This window comes from Gorilla gorilla, chromosome 3, assembly GCF_029281585.2.
Source record: "Gorilla gorilla gorilla isolate KB3781 chromosome 3, NHGRI_mGorGor1-v2.1_pri, whole genome shotgun sequence".
Lineage (NCBI taxonomy): Eukaryota > Metazoa > Chordata > Mammalia > Primates > Hominidae > Gorilla > Gorilla gorilla.
Window position 1 is genome coordinate 197,044,045 of NC_073227.2, and position 22,961 is coordinate 197,067,005.

General features: G+C 35.6%; 1 protein-coding gene across 5 annotated transcripts in view; it reads left to right on the plus strand.

The window, feature by feature from the left end:
* Nucleotides 1-7,423: 7,423 nt before the first annotated feature.
* The window catches only part of WDR17 (WD repeat domain 17), a 116,084-nt gene continuing 100,546 nt past the window's right edge, over nt 7,424-22,961 (plus strand). For 3 of the 5 annotated variants that reach the window (XM_019026049.4, XM_055384175.2, XM_004040656.5), the window contains exon 1: nt 7,424-7,662. The gene's annotated coding sequence lies outside the window, so the exon portion shown is untranslated. The remainder of the gene's footprint in view (nt 7,663-22,961) is intronic. The other 2 variants (XM_055384173.2, XM_019026053.4) reach the window with 1 other exon arrangement.

Below are 22,961 nucleotides of genomic sequence, written 5' to 3' on the forward strand. Positions count from 1 at the left end.
TTGCCATTATTTCTATTAAATCCCAATATTTAATACTAATATATGGTCAAATAGCGTTTTTCATGTTTTTAAAAAAAGTAGTTTCATAATTTTTTTTCAGTCTGATGCACTAATTGTATACTATTGGGATATTTGAATACTAACTGGGGAAAATTAGTTCTTTGTGAAGGTCAAAAAATAACTATTGAGATAAAATTTGTATACAGTGAAGTGCGGTTTTGGCATAAATGTGATGATGGTGGATTCAAATCACAGCAGCTGAGACCATCTATGCTTTATGATCCCCACAGCTGGAAATGAGTAGTACATTCCGAAGGCCATGACAGAGAGACTGGGGGGAGAGAGAGAGAGAGTAGATGAATACATAGACAGATGGCTTTGAAACACCAAGATTCATAAGCATTCGTGTGTCACACTTTTAGATAAATTCAGGTGCTTTCTTATGATGTGGTAGTAAACGTTTAACAACCTGCTATCTAAAAAAAACAATGTATGCGTATATGTATGTAAACAAATTTATTGTAAATTTTAATGATATAAAATGTCCCACACAATTTATGTTTGATAATATAATACGTTATCTTCTTTATTTTATATTCCATATAGCAAAGTGATTTTCACAGAATACTTTCATTAATATTTGCCAAACTCTTGTATTTGTATTGAAATTATGGTTGCAATCGACATTAATGTTGATTTTTTTATGTTAATGAGTAAGACAATAAAGAAACAATGAAGGCATATATAGAAACTTCACTCATTCACCATTGGCCTGAACAACTTATTAGCAGGATTGAATAACAGTTTTTGAATATTAAAAGAATAATTCCTCAGCTTTTGTGCGATTTCTAATGTAACAGTAATAGACACAACAAACTTTAAAGTTAAATTGCATTATTAATAGCTTCTCCATCATTTTCTTAAGTTTATACCAGAGACTGCCGAACTATTATAGCCTTAAGTTGAATACAGCTTGCCTCCTGTTTTTGTAAATAAAGTTTTTTTTGGAACACAGCCACTTCCATTCATTTATGTATTGGCTATGACAGCTTTCACACTGTCATAACAAATTTGAGTAGTTGTGACAGAGACCATATAGCTCTAAAGTCCAAAATATTGAGTATCTGGCTCCTAACAGAAAAAGTTTTCTGACTCCTGAAGTAAACCAGCATTTACCAATAAAACTTTCTGGTATAATGAAAATGTTCTTTACCTGCTCTGTTTGATACAGTAACCACTTAGCTACATGAGACTATTGAGTACTTGAACTATTAAGTACTATCATTGAAGAGCTGAATTTTTAATGTTATTTCATTTTAATTACTTTAAATTTAAATAGCCATGTTTTGCTAGTAGCTACTTTATGAAGCAGGGTAGGTCGAGACAGTTAACAACACCACAAATCATGCCCTGATTTCTCACATTTGCTGAATTTCAAGGTGTAAATATGGAGTCCTAATAAGGGAAAAGGAGTCGGGCTGGTGGGAGCAAGGGAAAGGAAAGAGAAAGCAGATAAGTTATAAGCCTACCTTTCTTCATGATTCAGGACGCATAGCCCTCTTGCACAAACAACTCACAACCTTTCTGTGCCCAGCTATCACTAGACCCTCAGCTGCTGGAAAAATGCAAGTTAGCTCACTGCAACCTTGATATTATACATACTGCACAAAGCCCTTCTCAGTACACAGCACAAGCACCATTCTATAAAATCCCCAGCAAGTTTTGACTCCTTGAAGTCAGCTCCTCTATTGCTGGTCTGCCCATTGCACCTTTCATACCTTCTCCAATAAATCTGCCTTTTTATCTACAACTGTCTTGGTAACTTCTTCTTACCCTAATGCCACTGGCCTAGATAGTCACTGATTACCCATGATAGTAAATACATCCACTATGGCCAATTTCAAGCTATCAGTGTGACATCACTGAACAAGTTAGGAAGAAATGTACATTATTATACAGTATTTGTACCATACAGTTACAATAAACATAAATAACCTCAAAAGCATAGATAAAACACTAGTAAATAATTAAGAAGTGATACATTTTGAGTATTTATTACTTCGATTTTTAATTTAATTAATTTAATTATACATTTATATAATTTAATTTTAAGAATAGATGTGTTTAATAATGAATAGCAAAATTCCTAAAAAATGTTAACAGTTTTCTCTCAAACCAGTGTAATCTGGCTTCAGCAGATGACTGAGTGGAAACACCATGCTTTTTATTACTATACGTAAAATCAATTGAACTAAAAAAAAAGGTAAGTGAAAGAGAAAGTCAAAAGGGTGCATTAGTCTGAAACTCAGTTTGTGAAAATGGATATACTGTCAAAGGCAAGGCATTTTTAGTTGTACAAAGAGAACAGTGTCACAGAAACTAACAGAGTAGGGATTTGTTACAGAGTCAGTGGATTCTAAGGGAATTTCAAAGAGGATCCCTCTCAATTAATATGCAAAATTTATGTAAAGATATAAAAACTTTTTCCTGGGAATAAATTAACATTCAGGGAGGTTGGGGAATTTTGCTTTTGAAAATTTGAATATTAAAGTTGTTGAGTCTCAGTCAAAAATTCAATAAGCACATTTGTGGCTTAAATATAATGAGTGTAAAGCTGAAACCATAAATCTTTGGATCCCAAATCCGAATTAGGTAAGAGTAGATGAGAATTAGCCTAAGCTGAAAAATGGAACCTAAATGTCTCATATGAGGCTAGGCAGGAGCCAGGATCATCACTTTGAAACTATCTGAAGAAAAAAAATTTATAAATTGAAATATGGTACTGAGAGTCATACAGAATTCAGCACAAAGGGACAAAGATTAAAACTATGAAAAGACAAGTGATAAATACATTATGGGTAGAATTAACAACTCTCATATAGGTTCAATTAAAATTTTAGAAGTGAAAAATAGAATAAATATTCAAATAATGATGGAGAATTTTTACAACTGAAGATCTGGACTGATATTTGCAATGGGTATATCTAACACATAAACACCCTGAATATTTTAAAACCTAAACAATCAATATGGAAAAGTTAAATATAGGAAAAAAAGGTAGTGAACAATTTATAAACTTAAAAAGATGTGTCATTCCAACAATTTCAGAAAGCACAAATTTAAATCATGTAGAGATATTATTATACATTCATTAGATTGAAAAAAGTATAAAACTCTGATGTTGATGATATGGAGCAGGAAAAGAGTTTCACTACTTTTTGCAATAGAGAAAAGTTCACACACTTATATGTTCATCAATAGGTAAACAATGATGATGCTATATTTTATATTCCTAATATAAGATATATATCGTATAAATATATATACTTATATGTACCAATATTATAAAATTTTAAAATAAATGACAGAAAATAAAACAAATTTAGAAAGTATATTTATCTGTTAGATTAGCTACATTTGGTTAAAATGAGAGAGTAATCAAATGACAAGAGAAAAAAGGACAACTTCACTACCTACAATTTTTTTTTTTTTTTTTTTTTTTTGAGACAGAGTTTTGCTCTGTCGCCCAGGCTGGAGTGCAGTGGCACAGTCTTGGCTCCCTGCAACCTCCACCTCCCGGGTTCAAATGATTCTCCTGCATCAGCCTCCCGAGTAGCTGGGACTACAGGAGCTCGCCACCATGCCCAACTAATTTTTTTGTATTTTTAGTAGAGACGGGGTTTCACCATGTTGGCCAGGATGGTCTCGATCTCTTGACCTCGTGATCAGCCCACCTTGGCCTCCCAAATTGCTGGGATTACAGGTGTGAGCCACCACATCCAGCCAATTTTTTTTTCAAAGACAACACAAATATGAGAAAAACAAAATTTATTAACTATAGATATTTATTGCATTATTGTATGTACTTTCCTGTTTAAATATTTTACAATTTACAAACAATTTTAAGAATTCTATCAATATTGATCCTGCTGGGCACAGTGGCTCATGCCTGTAATCCCAACACTTTCAGAGGCTGAGGTGGGCAGATTGCTTGAGGTCAGGATTTCGAGACCAGCCTGGCCAGCATAGCGAAACCCTGTCTCTACTAAAAATACAAAAAATTAGCTGGACGTGGTGGCACGCGCCTGTAATCCTAGCTACTCAGGAGGCTAAGACAGGAGAATCACTTGAACCCTGGAGGCAGAGGTTGTGATGAGCCAAGAACGTGCCACTACACTCTAGCCTGGGCAACAGAGTGACACTCTGTCTCAAAATAATAATAAACAAAGAATTCTATCAATATTGATCTAGAGAAAAAATATCAAATTTTCTGCAATTATTAAAAAAAAGAATTCTATCAATATTGATCTAGAGAAAAAATCTCAATTTTCTGCAAAAATTATTGGTTAATTTAAGCCATTTTTATACCTCAAGAAGACCAAAGAGTAATAACCTCTAATATATTTCTTAATAGAAATAATAATATTTTGATATATTTAAATATATCTACCTTAATCATCAATATTGTGGCAATAGATTATATATCTATTTAAAACTATTTCAATTTTTAAGTGTTTTTACATAAAGTACATTTTTAAGTATTTAGTTCACTATTTACTGCACATTAGTTTAAGTTTTTTTTTCTGTTATACTTGTTTCTGCTCTCTTACCATTTTTACGTTAAAAAAAAGTGTGAGAGGGCTTTTCAGTTAGGTGAATCTAAAGTCTTTTTGGCTAAATTTTTCTAAAATTTTAGTTTAAGAAGTTTTTTTCTTGTTGATTTCTCATCCAGAATACATATTAAAAGGGCATTCGCCACATTAAATTGCATTGAACTTCCTTTTCAAAGCCATCGCGCTCATAGAAGATGTCTATCTATCCTTGAAGATGAATTTGACTGGTGTCATTTGGCTTCCCTAATCGCTCTGCTTTTAAATTTAATCATGAAGAACTCCGGGTACTCAGTGCTAAGAACTAATGATTGCCCTGAAAATGTCAGTCAGCCTAAGTGACTGACAATTTTTTCTTTGTGAGGTGAGTGTATGACATTAAATACTTGTTGAATAAAAGAATAAAAAATCAGACTAAAGAGATCTTTGTTTTATAAATTAGGTATATTGTTCCTCTAGATCTAATCTAACTATAGTTGTGATTATTTAAATCTCCTGTTCACAAGGAATGAACTAAATTCTGGTAAAGGAATAAGAGTACTGAACTGGGAGACTGGGATCACTCTATCAAAATCTGCTGCTAGTATGACTGGAGATTTAAACACCTTCATCTTTAAATTATGAGTGCACAACTAGATAATTTCAGTTGTCTCATTCAATTTTATGTTTCTTTCTTTTTCCTTTTTCTTTTTTTTCTTTTTTTTTTTTTTTTTTTGAGCCGGAGTCTCACTCTTGTCACCCAGGCTAAAGCGCAGTGGCGCAATCTCCGCCTTCCAGGTTCACGCCATTCTCCTGCCTCAGCCTGCCGAGGAGCTGGAACTACAGGTGCCCGCCACCACGCCCAGCTCATTTTGTATTTTAGTAGGAACGGGGTTTCACCACCACGCTGCCCTCAAACTCCTGACTTCAGGTGATCCGCCCACCTCGGCCTTCCAAAGTGCTGGGATTACAGGAGTGAAACACTGCGCCCGGCCGGTTTTATGTTTCTTAACTGGAGAGCTGGAGCCATTATGAGCAAAATAAACATAAAAGATTTTTTCCGTCCAACCGATGGACTACGCTAGACGTTGTATCTTCAACATTTTCTCTTCATGTACACCACTGACTATTCAGCATTATACCTAGCAAATATCAGTCATAAATGAAAACTGTAGTCTGTTTTCACAGAAATGTTTCTTGTGATTTTCCCTCTTCGCTATTCTTATTTTCATTGTCTTAACTCAGGTCATCAGCATCTTTTCCCATGAACTACTGAATTTTTCTCCTAACAGACCATGTTCTTCATCTTCCTGCATCCCATGTATCTCCAGTGTTTCCAAGGTGTCTTTCTTGATGAAAAAGCACTGATTTTATAAACTTCAATCTCTTCCTTTGGTTTAGAGGTTAAAGCCTAACCCATATATAGAATTCTGCAACTTTCTCAATCTAGTTTTCTTGTTTTTCTAGTACAGTCTTTTGCCAATTTCCATCTTCCTTCTTATCTTTGGATTCACATCCCCAACTCCGGAGAAGGCAAAAACATCAAATTTATTTACATCAATCGTTTATTTTTTCCCACTTTATGCTTTTGGCAATGCTGCTCCTGCTGCGTAGTATACACTTCCCCTTTTTATCAGGTGAAATTCTACCTATTTATAAGTCCCTGCTCAAATACTAATCATATTGAAAGCGTCCCTGAATACCTTGGAAGAAAAAGTTCTGCCTCCCTCATCTGAAATCATCTCATAGCACTTTTATGTAACCCTATTTTAGTACTTAACACATTGAGTTATATTTAGTTATTGCCCTTATACTTTCTCTGGTAGATTATGTACTAATTTCTTTCTTTCTTTATCCATCTATCCATCAAGAATTTATTGAAGACCTGCTATTCATCAGATACTTTGTTAGAATATAGGGAACGGAGTTGTAAGAACTGATTTTAGCTTTAACAAGTTTATTCTTTATATGGAAATCCAACATTTAAGTAAATTTTAATTTACAATATAGAATATTGAGTGCTGTGGTAGGTACTCGTCTCTGCAGAGAATATTTTGGAAAAAAAGAGCATTAAAATCTACTGCATAGAAGGGTAAGAATTAGGCCCAGGGACTTTCTCTGGTTGAGGTCGACCATTCATTTATTAACTATTTAGAGTGGAGTATAATTAATTCTCGATAGATGTCATTAAATACACTTTGTTTCGAGTACATAGAGGCTTATTCTCTCTAGTGTGTTGGATAAAGGCCACAGGTAGTGAAGATATTTCAGAGATGTGAAGAATCCAGTAGGAATGACAACATCCAGCACTTCCATTCAACCAGATCCCACAGGGAAAATGTCAGTTTTGTGAAGGCAGATACAAGAACCACATACAACTCGATTAATATAAACAAATAATCTTATCCATTGAGCTCTCCCACAGACCTTCTTGGGCCCAATCAGACAATACTGAAGTGCAGGCGAGACAGCATTCTGCACTCACATTCCAGGCAATGGTTCAAGTCCCTCCTCCAGGTCCCTCAAGAAAGAGACAGGATGACTGACTTACTGTATATTTGACTCATTTTCCTAGAAAGTGCAGACTCGCTATAAAATGTGTTAGGTGGTGAGAACGCTGGTGGTTCACCGTTTTCCTCCACTTTCAGCCTCAGTGCAAACCCTCTGCCCAAAGCCTCGCTCCAGTGCGGAGGAGCTGCGCCTTCAGCACACTTTCTCTGTTGCCAGGTAACCACTTCTCCCTCAGCCTAGTCTCCAAGGGTCACGAGGCACTTCCGCCTCCCACTCCCGAGCGCTCCAATCAGCGACCTGTGTAGCTGTCACGTGGGCCTCTGGGGCAGACCCTGGAGAGCGGGCTCGCGGCGCCTTCCATCGTGGCTCCGCGCTGGGGCTTGCGGAGCCGGCTTCCCGCCCCTCGGAGCCCGCGGGCCCGGCCGCCCCGCCCCCGGGCGCCCTGGGCGAGCAGGCGGGGAGGGCGGGGAGGGTCCGCGCGTTGGTGGTGCTCGCCTCGCAGCTGCGCCCGCCGGCTTCAGCACCTTCCGCTGTCCGCCGCTGCAGCCGTCTCCTCCTCCAGGTAAGAAGCTGGTGGGGCCGCAGAGATACCAAGGCAAGCTCAGGATTGATGTGGGTGATGCTGGAACTGTCGCGGCGTCATGCGAGAGGGGCTCTGACCTCCCTGTGATCGCGGACCAGGGTAATGTACGTCCTGCAGGGCTTTGCACACCATGGTGTCTGATGAGATAATCAACTGAGTTTTAGAGCCACACACCTGATTCTTACAAGGCAGAGCAAGCAGCGAATATTTATGTATCTAAACTACCATTGCAGTGTAAACTGTGGACATTTCGAGGGACATTGTTTTATTTTTATGGCTATTAAGTATATGTCTAGAGCCTAGGTTGCTGTTCTCATCCCTCCGCCGGCCAGACACTTCTGTATAGATCATTTACCCCTTTGAAGATGGTCTTATTAGTAGGGTTGTACTAAGAAAGGTTTGAGTAAAAAGGAAATGCGTTCCAGAAAAAAGACGGTATTGGATGTAAGACAGGTATACTATGTATTAAGTAGATGGTAAAATAGAATCTTTGCTGTCCTCCCCTCTCCAAAATCAGACTTGTTTTGCTTGCAAAGATTGAAAGGAACAAACAATTTAAGGAGACTTTTAAAATATATTAATTAAAAGCAATTGATTCGAATGAAAAGTAATGAAAAGTCCGACCATGCATCAAAAATAAATTATTTTGCATATTAATATATACATATATATACTATATTTATTTAACAAGGGTTTGAAGAGAGATACTACATTTCTGAATCTTTCATAAATACCCTTTAGAGAAAACTATCAAAAAAACACAAGTTCGTTATAAAAGGATACGAAACGGCCAAAGCCCAACAATGTGAGATTATAGTTGCCGTTCTTAGCACTCTAATAACATTTCTGCGTTGTAAAAATTAGAAAATAAATAACAACGAATTTATGAGAATTTATAAATTTGAACTCCACAAGAGTTTAAGCATTAATTTATTTGTAGATTTATGCCTTATCATTACCCTGCTTGCCTGGAGCTGATGCTGGGCGGGTGGTGATACAAACTCTATGGAGAAAGCACTCTTACATCCTTTTGAGATTCTGCCTCACTGTCCTAAGTGTTCAAGAAAATGGATATAGTTATATCTAACTGTTTTGAAGGCAGACATCTGAGATAGGTGGTCTGAGAACCTTTCCCCTCCTATGATCTAAAATTAAATATAGTTATTAAGTGCTTTTGAAAAGTTGTCAATTCGTTAATATTTTGGGAAACATCCTTTACTGGATTGTTTGGAGATTAATGTTACAAAGGGTAGCTTTAGAGTTCCTGGGAAGTTTGAAAGCAATGACTTATTTCAAAGGGCATATACGGAAAGTAAAGCTCTTGAGTTCCACAAACTTAATTATGTAAAAATAACTAGTTGAATGTTATTGTTTACATTGTTCTGACTTTCTCTTGTGTTGATATTAATAGAACTGCTTAAAAAACTGTGGACATCTGAAGAAGACGTTAAATATGCTTACTTGAAAGTTTTAACATTCTTTATTCTTCTTATTTCTAATGATAAATAGTGGTGTTCTAAATATTTTTAAGTTACCCATTAGTCACATAATAATTCCATAGATTAGAAAGCCATAAATTAATTTAGGCCAGAAAAACAATGCTCCCAGTAGAGGGGAGACTAGGGCTAGATTGCTTTTGTTGTTGCTGTTTTCTACAGACTCTATCTTGTATCCTTTAGTCTGGGAAAGGAGGGACAGGGCCAGTGGCAGTTTTTTAATTACTTGGAGAATTTTAAGAACAGGTTTCTGTTTGTTTGTTTTATGGTTTTACCCTGATGGATACTAGAAGTCCAACATGAATGATTAGGTTGTCACTGTTAATGAAATGTGTAAATTCTCCAGAGTACCTGATTTTGTTGCCTACATACTTTAATGACGACTAAAATGTAATTCGAACAGTTTTGAAGGATTCACATTTTCATCCTATATTCCAGAATTTATTTGAAATCTAACATATGCAAGAAAGGTAACACTTTATCAGATTACTGAATTGTAATACTGAATACTTAAGAGTTTACCCAGCTATTCATGATAATTATGTATATGGAAGCATCATTGCTACTTTTGACAACTGCTGAATTATCTCATTTTACATTTTGTATGCCTGTTCCATTGAACAGATGGAAATATTAAAGTGAAGTCATGTATCTTCCAGTATGTCTTCAGGAACAGAGATTTCATCGAAATTATATTAATTTATAGAAATCATATGAGGATAGGCTTCGTGCGGTGGCTCATACCTGTAATCTCGGCACTTTGGGAGGCTGAGGCAGGCGGATCACCTGAGGTCAGGAGTTTGAGACCAGCCTGGCCAACATGGTGAAACCCCATGTGTACTAAAAATACAAAAATTAGCTGGGCGTGGTGGTGCACGTCTGTAATCCCAGCTACTTGCGAGGCTGAGGCATGAGAATCTCTTGAACCCAGGAGGCCCGGAGGTTGCAGTGAGCCGAGATTGCGCCACTGCACGCCAGCCTGGGCGACAGAGCAAGACAACGTCAAAAAAAAATTAAAGAAAAGAAAAAGAAAAAAAAGGAGGATATTGGAAGGAATTTTTTATTAATTCATGCTCCTTTTCTTTTGTATCAGAAACATATGAAACTCAAGATTTGGTTGGTACTTGTTGATACCCAAGACTGTGCTTTATCCTGTTAAAATAGTATCGTGATTATTCTTTCGTTGTTGATAAGACTATTCCTTGAAATTTGTGAGCAAGAAATTAGATACGGATACCTGAAGAGAATTTTAGAAATTCTCCCAAAGAATCTACTCTATAAGGAAACAAAACCTAGAGGAAAACATTTTTCTTATTTGAGTTTACTTAAAATGTTCACGCAGGACTTGCAACTTTGGTAATAAAAATTAGTAGAAATAATATAAAATGATCACCTTTGTATAGTAAAAGAAAAATTCCCATCACGATTAATTAGAAAGATTTGAAAAGTTCCCATGCTTAAAGCATGGGCTGTCACATTAGAAGACAGAGTTCAGGTTGTTTTCATCTGATTTCAGTGACCAGACAGGTATAATTTCAGTGACTAGTCAAACATTTCAAATAGGCTAGATTTTGTAAGAAAAAAAAAGAACTTGATATTGGAGCCACAGCTGGCACCTGCCTTCCAGATGTCACATTATCAGCTACTTGAGGAAACTAATTTATATATATATTGATAAAAGTCTTACTTTTTATTATGTTAAATGTACTTACAAAGTATTGTTCAGTAAGCTGTCTTATAAAATTCTGTAATTCTACATTCTAATTTAAAAAATGTACTGTAGAAATAGACAGTAATATAAATCTATAATTAAGATAATACAGGAGGTAATTTAACAATGTTATTTGCTATGATAAGGATGACTGATAATTGTCATGTTCAGATAAATTGTAGCAAAAGTGTAAGAAATAAATTTCCGTGTGTCAGTGAAGATGTTATAACAGTCAATACTTGTTTTGTACATTCAAATGTTCTGAGATGGAGAACTCAAGATTGAGGTCCTTAAACAATTTTTCTTATGCTTAGGTTTATTGTTTTCTTCTTCCAGATTCTTCCCATTTTTTTTAGTTGTAAGCATGTACCAGTATCCCAGGCAGACTCATTTACAATGATGTATAGTAAGTTCAATTTCATATCCCGCACACAGAAAACTTACTTTCAAATCGGAAAGTAGAAAATAATTTTTATTTTATTTTTATTTAAAAATTTACTTAAAATTACTTAAATTTTTACTTAAAAGTTTACTTAAAATACTAGTAAAAATTATTTTCCCAATACTTATATAATTTATTGGTTTGCTTATTAATACAAGATTTACTGCAAAGTCATTTCTGATTTGAGATCTGTTTACCTTAGAAATTTCTTATCCCAATGCACTCCGTGGTACGTAAGTAGCCATCACACCTAAAATTAAATGTTAAGAATATTAGAAATAAGATGCTTTTGGAAGTTATATCTGAAGCCTAGATTATGGTTACTCTTAGGTACAACTGTAAGGTTGAATACATTTATTTCTTAGGCTTTCTCCCACTTTGGTACTAGATGCTACTTATAGCACTGTTACTTAAAGTGTGCCTTAGACTAGCAGCATCAGCATCTCTTGGGACTTTGTTAGATATGCATATTTTTAGGCCAGGTGCCTACCAAATCAGAATTTCTGAGGGAGGGGCTCAGGAATCTGTGTTTTAACAAGCCTCAAGTGATTCTTATGCATTGTGGAGTTTAAGAAGTACTGATACCGAGTACTTTATGCCATGCAGGTGAATGGGACATGAACATTATGAGCTCAACAGGCGACCAAGTCTCTTGGCAACTTGATCGCCTCTTGAGCTAGTAATGTTCATGTACTATTCTACATCTGAAGCTTTACTTGGGAGTACCATGAACTACTAAATAAATGAATTTATTCCTGAAAATATAATAGTGGATACATTTCATTAACATTTACATATCAATAGTAGCTTTTTGGGCACAATGTCTCACCTTCAAAATTAATTCATTAGCTCATGTTTAGGGGGAATTTTATGTTGGCTAAGAGCGTAATATTTGACTTAGGCAGACTAACATGTAGATTACCAACCTATCAGATCTGTGCCTGGGCCCTACCTTAGGTAATATAGCCCTTTACTTAGCAAATTAAAATCAGACTTATTTCAGGCCTCTGTCAATATATTGAATGCATATATTGAAGAAAGTTTCGAGTTTAGTTAATGTAGATCCTTTTTTCCCTTTTTTTTCCACTTCTTTTTTCTTTTCTTTTTTTCTTCTGAGACAGGGTCTCCTGGAGTACAGTGGTGTGATCATGGCTCACTGCAGCCTTGAACTCCCAGGCTCAATCAATCCCCCCATATCAGCCTTCTGAGTAGCTGGGACTACAGGCACGCACCACCACTCTTGGCTAATTTTTTTTTTTTTTTTAACTTTTCGTAGAGAAGACAGCTCACTATGTTGCCCAGGCTGATCTGGAACTACTGGGCTCAAGCGATCCACCCAACTTGGCCTGCCAAAGTCCTGGGATGCATGAGCCTCTGTGACTGGCCCTGTTTTTGTTTTTGTTTTTGTTTTTGTTTTTGTTTTTGTTTTTTTAATATTCAAGCTTCTAAGCATCCATTTGATTTTCTTTGCTGGTTTTCCCAAACTGACTTGCCGAAATAATTTTTAACACCTTTTCCCAGAACATGAATATGCCAGCATTAAGTGACTTTCTGCCCAATGGGGAATCCTAAGTTTGATAGACAGATAAGCACGAAGGCTCATCCTGCTTCAAAAACTCACATACAAAACCCAACTCACAAACCAGGTTAATTAGAAGGGGAGTGAGGGTCCTGGGGATTACATAGCAATTTATGGCAGAGTTCCTCAAGTCTTTTTTTTTTTTTTTTTAATGAGCAGTGATTCTATTTATAAAAATAGGGGTATACTTTTTGCCACACCCTGTTGAAGAAATAATCTTGTATCTTTTTATGACAAATATTTACTTATTTCCTTCCATAGTGTTCTCGCAATGGAATATTTACTTGAAAAATTGAAAATATGTGATTTCTCCCTTTTCTTTTTTCTTTTCTCTTTTTTTTTTTTTTTTTTTTTTTGAGACAGAGTCTCACTCTGTCGCCCAGGCTGGAGTGCAGTGACACGATCTAGGCTCACTGCAACCTCCAGCTCCCGGATTCAAGCAATTCTCCTGCCTCAGCCTCCTGAGTAGCTGGGATTACAGGCGTAGGCCATTACGCCCAGCTAACTTTTTTATTTTTAGTAGAGACAGGATTTCACCATGTTGGTCAGGCTGGTCTCAAACTCCTGACCTCGGCCCACCTTGGCCTCTCAAAGTGCTGGAAGTACAGGCGTGAGCCACCACACCCGGCCTCTCCCTTTTCTGTTATTCTTTGGATACTTCTCTCAGAATGGTCACATTGAAAGTATATGAATGAGCTTGTTGAAATAGATGTGGATTACTTATTTGATCAAATCAAAAATTATTTCCATGTTGCAGCACAAAACGTTGTGTAATCCTCTAAGCATCTGGGTAAGTCTAGTTCCAGGATTCAAATCCATATAATTTTCATTTTCATGGCTAAAATGGAGGAAAGTATAAAAATATATGTAAATAGATAATAAAGGTAACTCCATTCATCTTTCCGTATCTTTGAATCGGTGTCTTGCTCTTTTGATGTTCAGTGTTTGGTCTTAGATATAACTCCAGTGTTTTGTTGACCAAGATGGAATTCATACTGGTATAAGTGGTCATTTCGTGAGTCCAAACTAGAACTGCCATAATGACCTTATTCTTCTCTACTTGCTACCTAATCCAGGATTTTAATGTAGGCTAATACTGTACTTGTGACCTATTTTGTCTTCTAAGCTTTTAAGAACATCATGATTTGACATATATTGGGAATGCTTAGATAACACTGCCTGCCAAGCATGTAAAAGGTAAACTCAGAAATGCTCAGGTAAACTCAAGCATGTGAAAGGTAAACTAGACATTTCAGAGATTAATCTCAGACAGTAGAAGATACCAGAGGCAGTTTTTCTTCCAACTCATCTTTATAGACATTGAACTAGGCCAGTAGTTCTTAAGGCTTGCTGTGCATTTAAATTGTCTGAGAGTGATATTGAAAAGCTCCACTCCAAGGTTCTCATTTGTTAGAGTTGGGATGTGATTCACAAGTCTGCATTTTTAGCAAGTATCTAAGTTAATGCTGATGCGAAATACTTGAGAACCACACTTTGAGATACACTAAGAGATTTTTGAAATCCTATTTATTCTTGGTAATGTATGATGCTATCTATCACAATGAGAATAATGCTCATTTAGAATTATGGATACAAGAAGACCTCAAGTTAGTGGGCCAATGGATGATTTTTTAAAAATTCCTTTCAGTTTTCTGCATTTTCCAGATGTTTTCCAGAGAGCAAGCACCTATGGATTATATGAGAAGACATATTTTTTGCATAGCTCTGAGCATATAGTATATTTACACTTTAAACACTGACATTTCAACAACGTGTTTTTAGGGTTTTATTTTTTAGTAATAAAGGCAATACATTTCCATTACAGAAAAATTACACAATTCAGAAGAGTATAAAAGTGAGTTTCACAAAACTGTCTTGAATCTCTGCATCCTGGTATAAAACGCTGACCTTTTAATAGACATTTTTAGGTACTTTTATTGATTTTTCTTACTATTTCTCAGACATTCCCAGAAACACATCTCTGAGTCTTTATTTTTGTGCTCCCTCTTTTTAGCAAGATTTTTTCACCAGATGTCTTATATTTTGCTTTCCTTCAAATGTCTGCTCAGTATCACCTATGAGGACTTCCTGTGCCATCTTTTTATTTTTTATTTTATTATTATTATACTTTAAGTTTTAGGGTACATGTGCACAATGTGCAGGTTTGTTACATATGTATACATGTGCCATGTTGGTGTGCTGCACCCATTAACTTGTCATTTAGCATTAGGTATATCTCCTAATGCTTTCCCTCCCCCCTTCTCCCATCCTACAATAGTCCCCAGAGTGTGATGTTCCCCTTACTGTGTCCATGTGTTCTCATTGTTCAATTCCCACCTATGAGTGGGAACATGCGGTGTTTGGTTTTTTGTCCTTGCGATAGTTTGCTGAGAATGATCGTTTCCAGTTTCATCCATGTCCCTATAAAGGACATGAACTCTTCATTTTCTATGGCTGCATAGTATTCCATGGTGTATATGTGCCACATTTTCTTAATCCAGTCTATCATTGTTGGACATTTGGATTGGTTCCAAGTCTTTGCTATTGTGAATAGTGCCACAATAAACATACGTGTGCATGTGTCTTTATAGCAGCATGATTTATAATCCTTTGGGTATATACCCAGTAATGGGATGGCTGGGTCAAATGGTATTTCTAATTCTAGATCCCTGAGGAATCGCCACACTGACTTCCACAATGGTTGAACTAGTTTACAGTCCCACCAACAGTGTAAAAGTGTTCCTATTTCTCCACATCCTCTCCAGCACCTGTTGTTTCCTGACTTTTTAATGATTGCCATTCTCACTGGTGTGAGATGGTATCTCATTGTGGTTTTGATTTGCATTTCTCTGATGGCCAGTGATGATGAGCATTTTTTCATGTGTTTTTTGGCTGCATAAATGTCTTCTTTTGAGAAGTGTCTGTTCATATCCTTCGCCCACTTTTTGATGGGGTTGTTTTTTTCTTGTAAATTTGTTTGAGTTCATTGTAGATTCTGGATATTAGCCCTTTGTCAGATGAGTAGGTTGCAAAAATTTTCTCCCATTTTGTAGGTTGCCTGTTCACTCTGATGGTAGTTTCTTTTGCTGTGCAGAAGCTCTTTAGTTTAATTAGATCCCATTTGTCAATTTTGGCTTTTGTTGCCATTGCTTTTGGTGTTTTAGACATGAAGTCCTTGCCCATGCCTATGTCCTGAATGGTATTGCCTAGGTTTTCTTCTAGGGTTTTTATGGTTTTAGGTCTAACATGTAAGTCTTTAATCCATCCTGTGCCATCTTTTAAAAAAATTACAATGTGAGCTCTGTCACCAGAACTCCTTTTCCCTTTTCCCTCCATTGTTTTTATTTTTCTCTATTCCACAAATTGTCTTGAGAGATATATATAACTCAAGATAATTGTGATATATACTACACATATACATATACATATATATTTATATATATAATTTACTTATTTGTTTTGCTAATTTCCTTTTTTTAAAAAAAAGACAGAGTCTCACTTTGTCATCCAGGCTAGAGTGCAGTGGCATGATCATAGCTCACTGCAGCCTCGATTTCCTGGGTTCACATGGTCCTCACACCTCAGCCTCGTGAGTAGCTGCAACTAGAGGTGCATGCACCACACCTGGCTAATTTTTGTATTTTTGTAGGTATAGGGTCTTGCTGTGTTGCCCAGGCTGGGCTTGAACTCCTGGCCTCAAGTGATTCTCCAACCTTATCCTCCCCAAGCACTGGGATTAAATACACGAGCCCCCGTGCTAATTTTGTGATTCCCTACTACAAGAATAAAAGCTCTGGGCATGCGGGATTTTTTTTTAATGCTTTTTTTTTTTTTGCTGTTCTTGCCTAGCACATAGTTATTGCTCAATAAATATTTATTGAGTGGATGAGTAAATTGCGCAGTGATTACTGAAAGTTTAAAAAGTCAATGGAATAATAAACTTCCCCAAATTTTACCATCTAGAAATAGCCAAATATTTACCTTGAGCTGTATATTCTTTTAGTTTTTAATGTGTATGTGTATATATGTATATATTAATTTTTAAATGCAGAAACATAACTCTGACATGCCTTTTAAATTAACTACATAGACTTTATCAAATGATTAATTTGTAACTACTCTTTTCATATTAAGATGTTTTATGTATATGTTAATTTTTTTCCAGTTTTTTCTTTCAATTTTATGATATATTTTAACAAAAATAATAAAATTCAAGATTTCGTTTCATATTTTTGTAATTTCATGCTTTTTTAATTATAAGATGACTGAGTCAATTTCTAATATTGTGAGTCGATTTTTCCCTAAATATCAGGAAAGAAATTGTGTCTACTGATTACCTTTGTTAAATGAGAAATTTACCATATCTTTGTTTTCTTCTATTCTTCTCCTAAGCTCTAGTACCTAGGAAAACAATATAAGATTTTAAAGTTTTGATAATGAACATTTTAGGTTATCTGTCTTCTCTTTCAATCATTACTTTGTCATTTCCATTTTCATAACCATATTCCATTTTCTTTGCTTAATACATTTTAAAAATTACATTAACTTCCATATTTGAGCTCTTTGTTTTGATTCATTTTTAAAAAGACTGTAATTTTGTTCAAGTAATTTTTTAAGAAGAATACATGTGTAAATTGCCTTCTAAATCTTTCCAGTATGAGAATGTCTTTCTGTTCGTTTTCCCTTCACACATGTGTGATACTTTGGCAAATTATAGAAGAGTGAGATCAGTATTTTGGGAGGCTGAGGCAGGAGGGTCACTTGAGGATAGTTCAAGATCAGCTTGGGCAACATAGTGACGCCCTATGTCTACAAAAAAGAAAAAGAAAAAGAAATTAGCCAGGAGTGTTAGTGTGTGCTGTAGTCTCAGTTCGGGAGGCTGAGGCAAGAAGATCACTTGAGCTCAGGAGTTTGAGGCTTGAGTGTGCTATGATCGGGACACTGCACCCCAGCCTGAGTGTTGCAGCGAGACCCTGGCTCAAAAAAGGAAAAAAACAATGAGATCACAATAGTTCTTCAGTTTAATAAAGTTATTATATCACTGAATTTGGGAATTTTGTGCAGTGGTGAAAAATGATGCCAATCTGTTTTTTTCCGCTTGTACATAATATTTTTACAAAATACTTCTTAGTTGCTCATTAGAGTGTAAAGAAATAAATTAGCCTTGAATTTGTCTTAATATACCTCGGTATGGATAGTTAACTGTATGTTTACATATATATATATATATATATGTAAGCAAAATATGTGTATCTGTATGTATATATTTAAGCGAAATATGTATATTGCTTAAAGCAAAAGCACTTTTGATCTGCCTATTTAGAGTCTTTTTTTAAACCCAGTAAATGAGTTGTTGTTGGTGGTTTTTTTTTTTTTTTTGGCTACATCTCAGATTGTTGTTTTTGTTTCTGTAGTTTTACTTGCGCTTTAGCTTTTTCTAAAAATATTTTTAATATTTTAATTTGAGGTTTCATTCCTTGTATACTGTATCTTTCAATTTCTCTAAATTTTAAAAAATCTCTTCTTTTCCAGTGTTTTGGAAGAGTTTTTTCACTTTGTTCTCTGAATCATTGATATGATTTTTTTTTTGCAATTTCAGTTTGGCTCTTTATTGCTCTTTAAGGTGGATTTTTATTCTGCTATTGTCTTTTGTTTTTTTCATAATCATTATTTTAGCCATCTCATCCTGCAGCCTCTTTATCTTAGCTGATAGTATGTTCATTCCTACTCCTGAATGAGAGTCGGCCCATATAGGCTCTTGATTACCAAAACACAGAATGTGTAGGTTTCTGCAGGCCCCAAACTCTTTCTTCTTGGATACTGGATCAATTATATCACTGTTTGATCAATGTCAAATCTCCTTCTTATATCAACATTGATAGAAATCTATGTCAATATCCTAATCTAATAGGCATTGTCTAGCAGATTTTCTGTTATGTAGTAGATTCTTTTTTCCTGAGATGGAATTTTCTCCTTTCTGCATTGACTCAATCAATGGGGAAATACATGAAAAAAATAAAAATACTTTCTGCTTCCACCTATAATATATTGCTAAAGAGCTACACTTCCTTAGAGTATGGTACTATTGTCTTATCTCACTTTTTCTCCCAACTTTTTTTTTTTTTTTTCACTAAGAGCCGTAGTCACTGAGTAAATATAAGGGCGGGGGTCATGGACTGAGTGAAGAAGGATAGAAAAGGTACATGATGGAAATGAGAAAGACAGTACTACAGCTCCCAGGCCATGCATGGTTTAATAGCTCTGTTACTTTCTGGTTGACACTGATCTTGTTTTTCTAAATTGGGGGCATTTAATGAGGCAATGACAATGTACATTTATACATACGTCCTGGGAGAAAGGCTTCTAAAATTTCTAGCAGAATTGTGGATGGTCCACCTATGACACTCTGTAGTTCCTTTCATGTAGTACCTATGACACCGATTATAGTACCTTAGTGTTTAGAGGAAATTCCTCCCAGATTAAAATGTCATTGATGCTGAGACCTTATTTTATGTGTGACTATGAGTTTTTTGGTGTATTTTTCCTGTGATAAGTGCCAATGAGGGTTCTTTCAGTTGTAGGCAACAGAAAATACACTCATTTTACTAGCCCATGTAACTTAAAAAAAAATCTAAGGATAGAGTTGGATGATTGTATGTATCATTCATAACTAGCTTCAGTGTTAAATTGATGTCATTGTGACTCAGCCCCTCTCTACTGTGCTGGCTTTTTTCCAGCTACAGGTAGTAGCCTTGAGCAATTCTACATATCTCCTCATGATAGTGAAATAACTTATATTATCTCTGATTTCACACTACCTGTGGTTTAGTCCACAGAAGAGAAAGCTTCTTTTTCTAGTAGTGCCCATAAAAGTCCTAAATTTCAAGATTAAACACATTTGACCCAGGCAACCACTGATTGCTTTCTGTCACTAAATATTAGTTTGCATTTTCTAGAACTTTCTATAAATAGAATGATACATTGTGCCCTCTTTGTCTATATTATTCTACTCAGTATAGTTATCTTGTTATTTATGCATTTGTTGCATGTATCACTAGTTCATTCCTTCTTATTGCTGCAGAATATTCCATTATATGGATACATTTTTTAAATCCCTTTGCCTACTAATGGATAGTGGGTTGTTTTTAGTTTTTGGCTATTATAAATAAATCTGTTTGAACATTTATAATAAATAAATAAATAAACAAACACATTTGAGCTTTTTTCCCATCACTGAACCATTAAAATGGCTAGGGAAATGATGAGTATAAACTGGAATCACCTGCTGTAGTTCAGGGACTGGAATTTTACCCAAACCGGGACTGAAGCAGAGGAGAGGATCATCAAATACAAATGTAATGATTGCACAAAGAAGGGAATGGAGGTGGTGGGGAGGCAAACAACAAATCTTCATTATGGTGTTTAAGTGGAAAGTTGGAAGAGATTCTGTCAGGATCTGCTAGAAATGCTATTTTAACCTGAAACACTTGTATGCCTCTATAGCACAGATGACTCAGGCATATTGAACCTACAAACAAAATAGAACTTTGAATCTTGAAACTTGTGGGAACAAAATTCTTCAACTGGAATATAAAACTGTAATAATTTTCAATTAAAATTATATTTTGCTGCTTATCTCTCCAATTCTACTCATATTTTGATCTTTGTCATGGGCTTTTTGTCATTTTTTAATTAATTTATTTTGTTCATTAAACATAGTTATATGTATTTATGGGGCACATATTTATGATACATGCAATATAGAGTAATCAAATCAGGATAGTATATCTGTCACCTCAAATATTTATCATTTCTTGTATTGGGAGCATTCAAAGTCCTCTCTCTGGCTATTTGAAAATATATAACAAATTATCATTAACTATAGTCTTCCTATAGTGCTTAGAACACTAGAACTTATTCCTTCTATATAGCTGTAATTTTGTATTATTTAATCCATCTTTTCTTATCTCCCCTACCCTGTACCCTTTGTGGCTTCTCATAAGCAGCACTCTACTCTTTAGTTGTATGATACCAACTTTTTTAGCTTCTTCATAAGAGTGAGGACATACGGTATTTATCTTTCTGTTCTTGGCTTATTTCACTTAACATGTCTTCCAGGCTTATCTATGTTGCCGTGAATGGCAGCATTTTATTTTTTTATGGCTCAATGGTATTTCATTGTGTATATATACCACATTTTCTTTATCCATTCATCTGTTGATGGACTTTAAGTTTGATCCTACATTTTGGCTATAGTGCTGCAGTGCTGCAGTAAACATGGGAGTGGAGATATCTTTTGGATGTTCTGATTTCCTTTTGTCATGGGGCTGTTTAATCAGTAAGTAATGAAATGTAAACTAATAAGAAATGTATTCGAATTGGAAAAATAAAACCCAGTTTTTATTAGCAGTACTGCAAATAGTCTCTATTTCTTAATGCTTTTAAAAATTTACACATAGTCTTTACTAAAATGTCAACATACACATACACACTCATACATATCTCAAATGGAATGTCTCTATCACCAGAAGGTGATTCACATTGAATCAATTAAGGAAACATCAGTTATTCTTTATACCTACATGCGTATGTTGTCTTCATACATTTTCTGGTGCTTACAAAAGAATACCTGAAACTGGGTAACTTGTAAAGAAAATAAGTTTATTTCTTACCATTACGGAGGCTAAGAAGTCCAAGGTCAAGAGGCCACATCTGGTAAAAGCCTAAGAGCCTTCCTGCTGGTTGGGACTCTGAAGAGTCCAAAGGCAGTACAGGTAATCAAAAGGCGAGGGGGGATGAGCATGCTAACATGCTTAACATGCTTGTTGAGGTCTCTTCCTACTCTTGTAATGCCACCACTTCCCCTCCCACGATAACCTGCTAATCCATTGAGCCACTAATTCATTAATCCATGAATGGATTAATTTGTTCACAAGGGCAGAACCCTCATGATCTAATCAATTTTAAAGGCCCCACGTTTCAATGCTGCCACATTGGGGATTAAGTTTCCAACACATGAAATGTAGGGGATGCAGTCAAACCATAGCAGCAGTCGTCAGTAGCTATTTACTATAGTCAGATTGGTGGCCATTTACTGAATTAGAAAAAAACAAGTAGGAGCATATTTTGTGAGGAACATCATAAGTTTTTTTTAATAACTTAAATTTGAGATTCTATTTAAAATCCATGTGGGGATGTTAAGCAGGAAATTATAAATATGAATTAGACTCAAGATAAAAACTTGGGGGTAAATGTATATGGTATTTAAATTTCTAAAACTGGATGGGATCACCGAGAGAACAGGTGTGGAGAAGAAATCCAAGGACTGATCCCTAGGATATTCTAAAGTTTGAAGTTCAGGGAGATCATGAGGAATCAAAACAAAAAGATTTAAAAAAAACAATGGGGAGAAGGCACTGAAGTAGTAGGGGAATCAAAAGAAAACACTTTTCTAAAAGGTAAGTGAAAGAGATGTTTCAGGAGGGCGGATTCAACTGTGATCCAAAGTGGCAGCTACTGCTCCTAAAGTAGCAAGTAAAATGAGGACCGATCATTGACTAGTGGAGGTTTTACTAATTTTGCTAATTAGCAACCTGCTTCTTAATCCTCAAATGCAGGATGAATACTTCAGTCTTAATTTTACTTGGCCTGTCTGAAATATTTAACCTGCTTGAGAACGTTCTCCTTTGACATTTAACATATTATTTTCTCTATTATTTTTATTTATTGTATATCTTTGCTTAGTTGTCTTTTCAGACTCCTTTTTCTTTCCTGTACTTATCCCTCAGACATTGGTGTTACTCAAAATTGTGTATGAAATGCTTATCCAGACCTCTGTATTTTAATTTTAGGAATCTCCACCTACATGTCGCACTGACATTTTGCATTCAATATCTTTTAATAGAGCTTTATCGCTTTATCCCAGACCTGGAGCTCCTGCTGAATTCTCTCTCTCAATGAATGGGGCTAAGTTATTCAGTCAGGCAGAAGTCTACAAATCTTAAGTTCTCCCTCTCCCTTGCTGCCAGTTAATTAGTTCAGCCCCTTGTC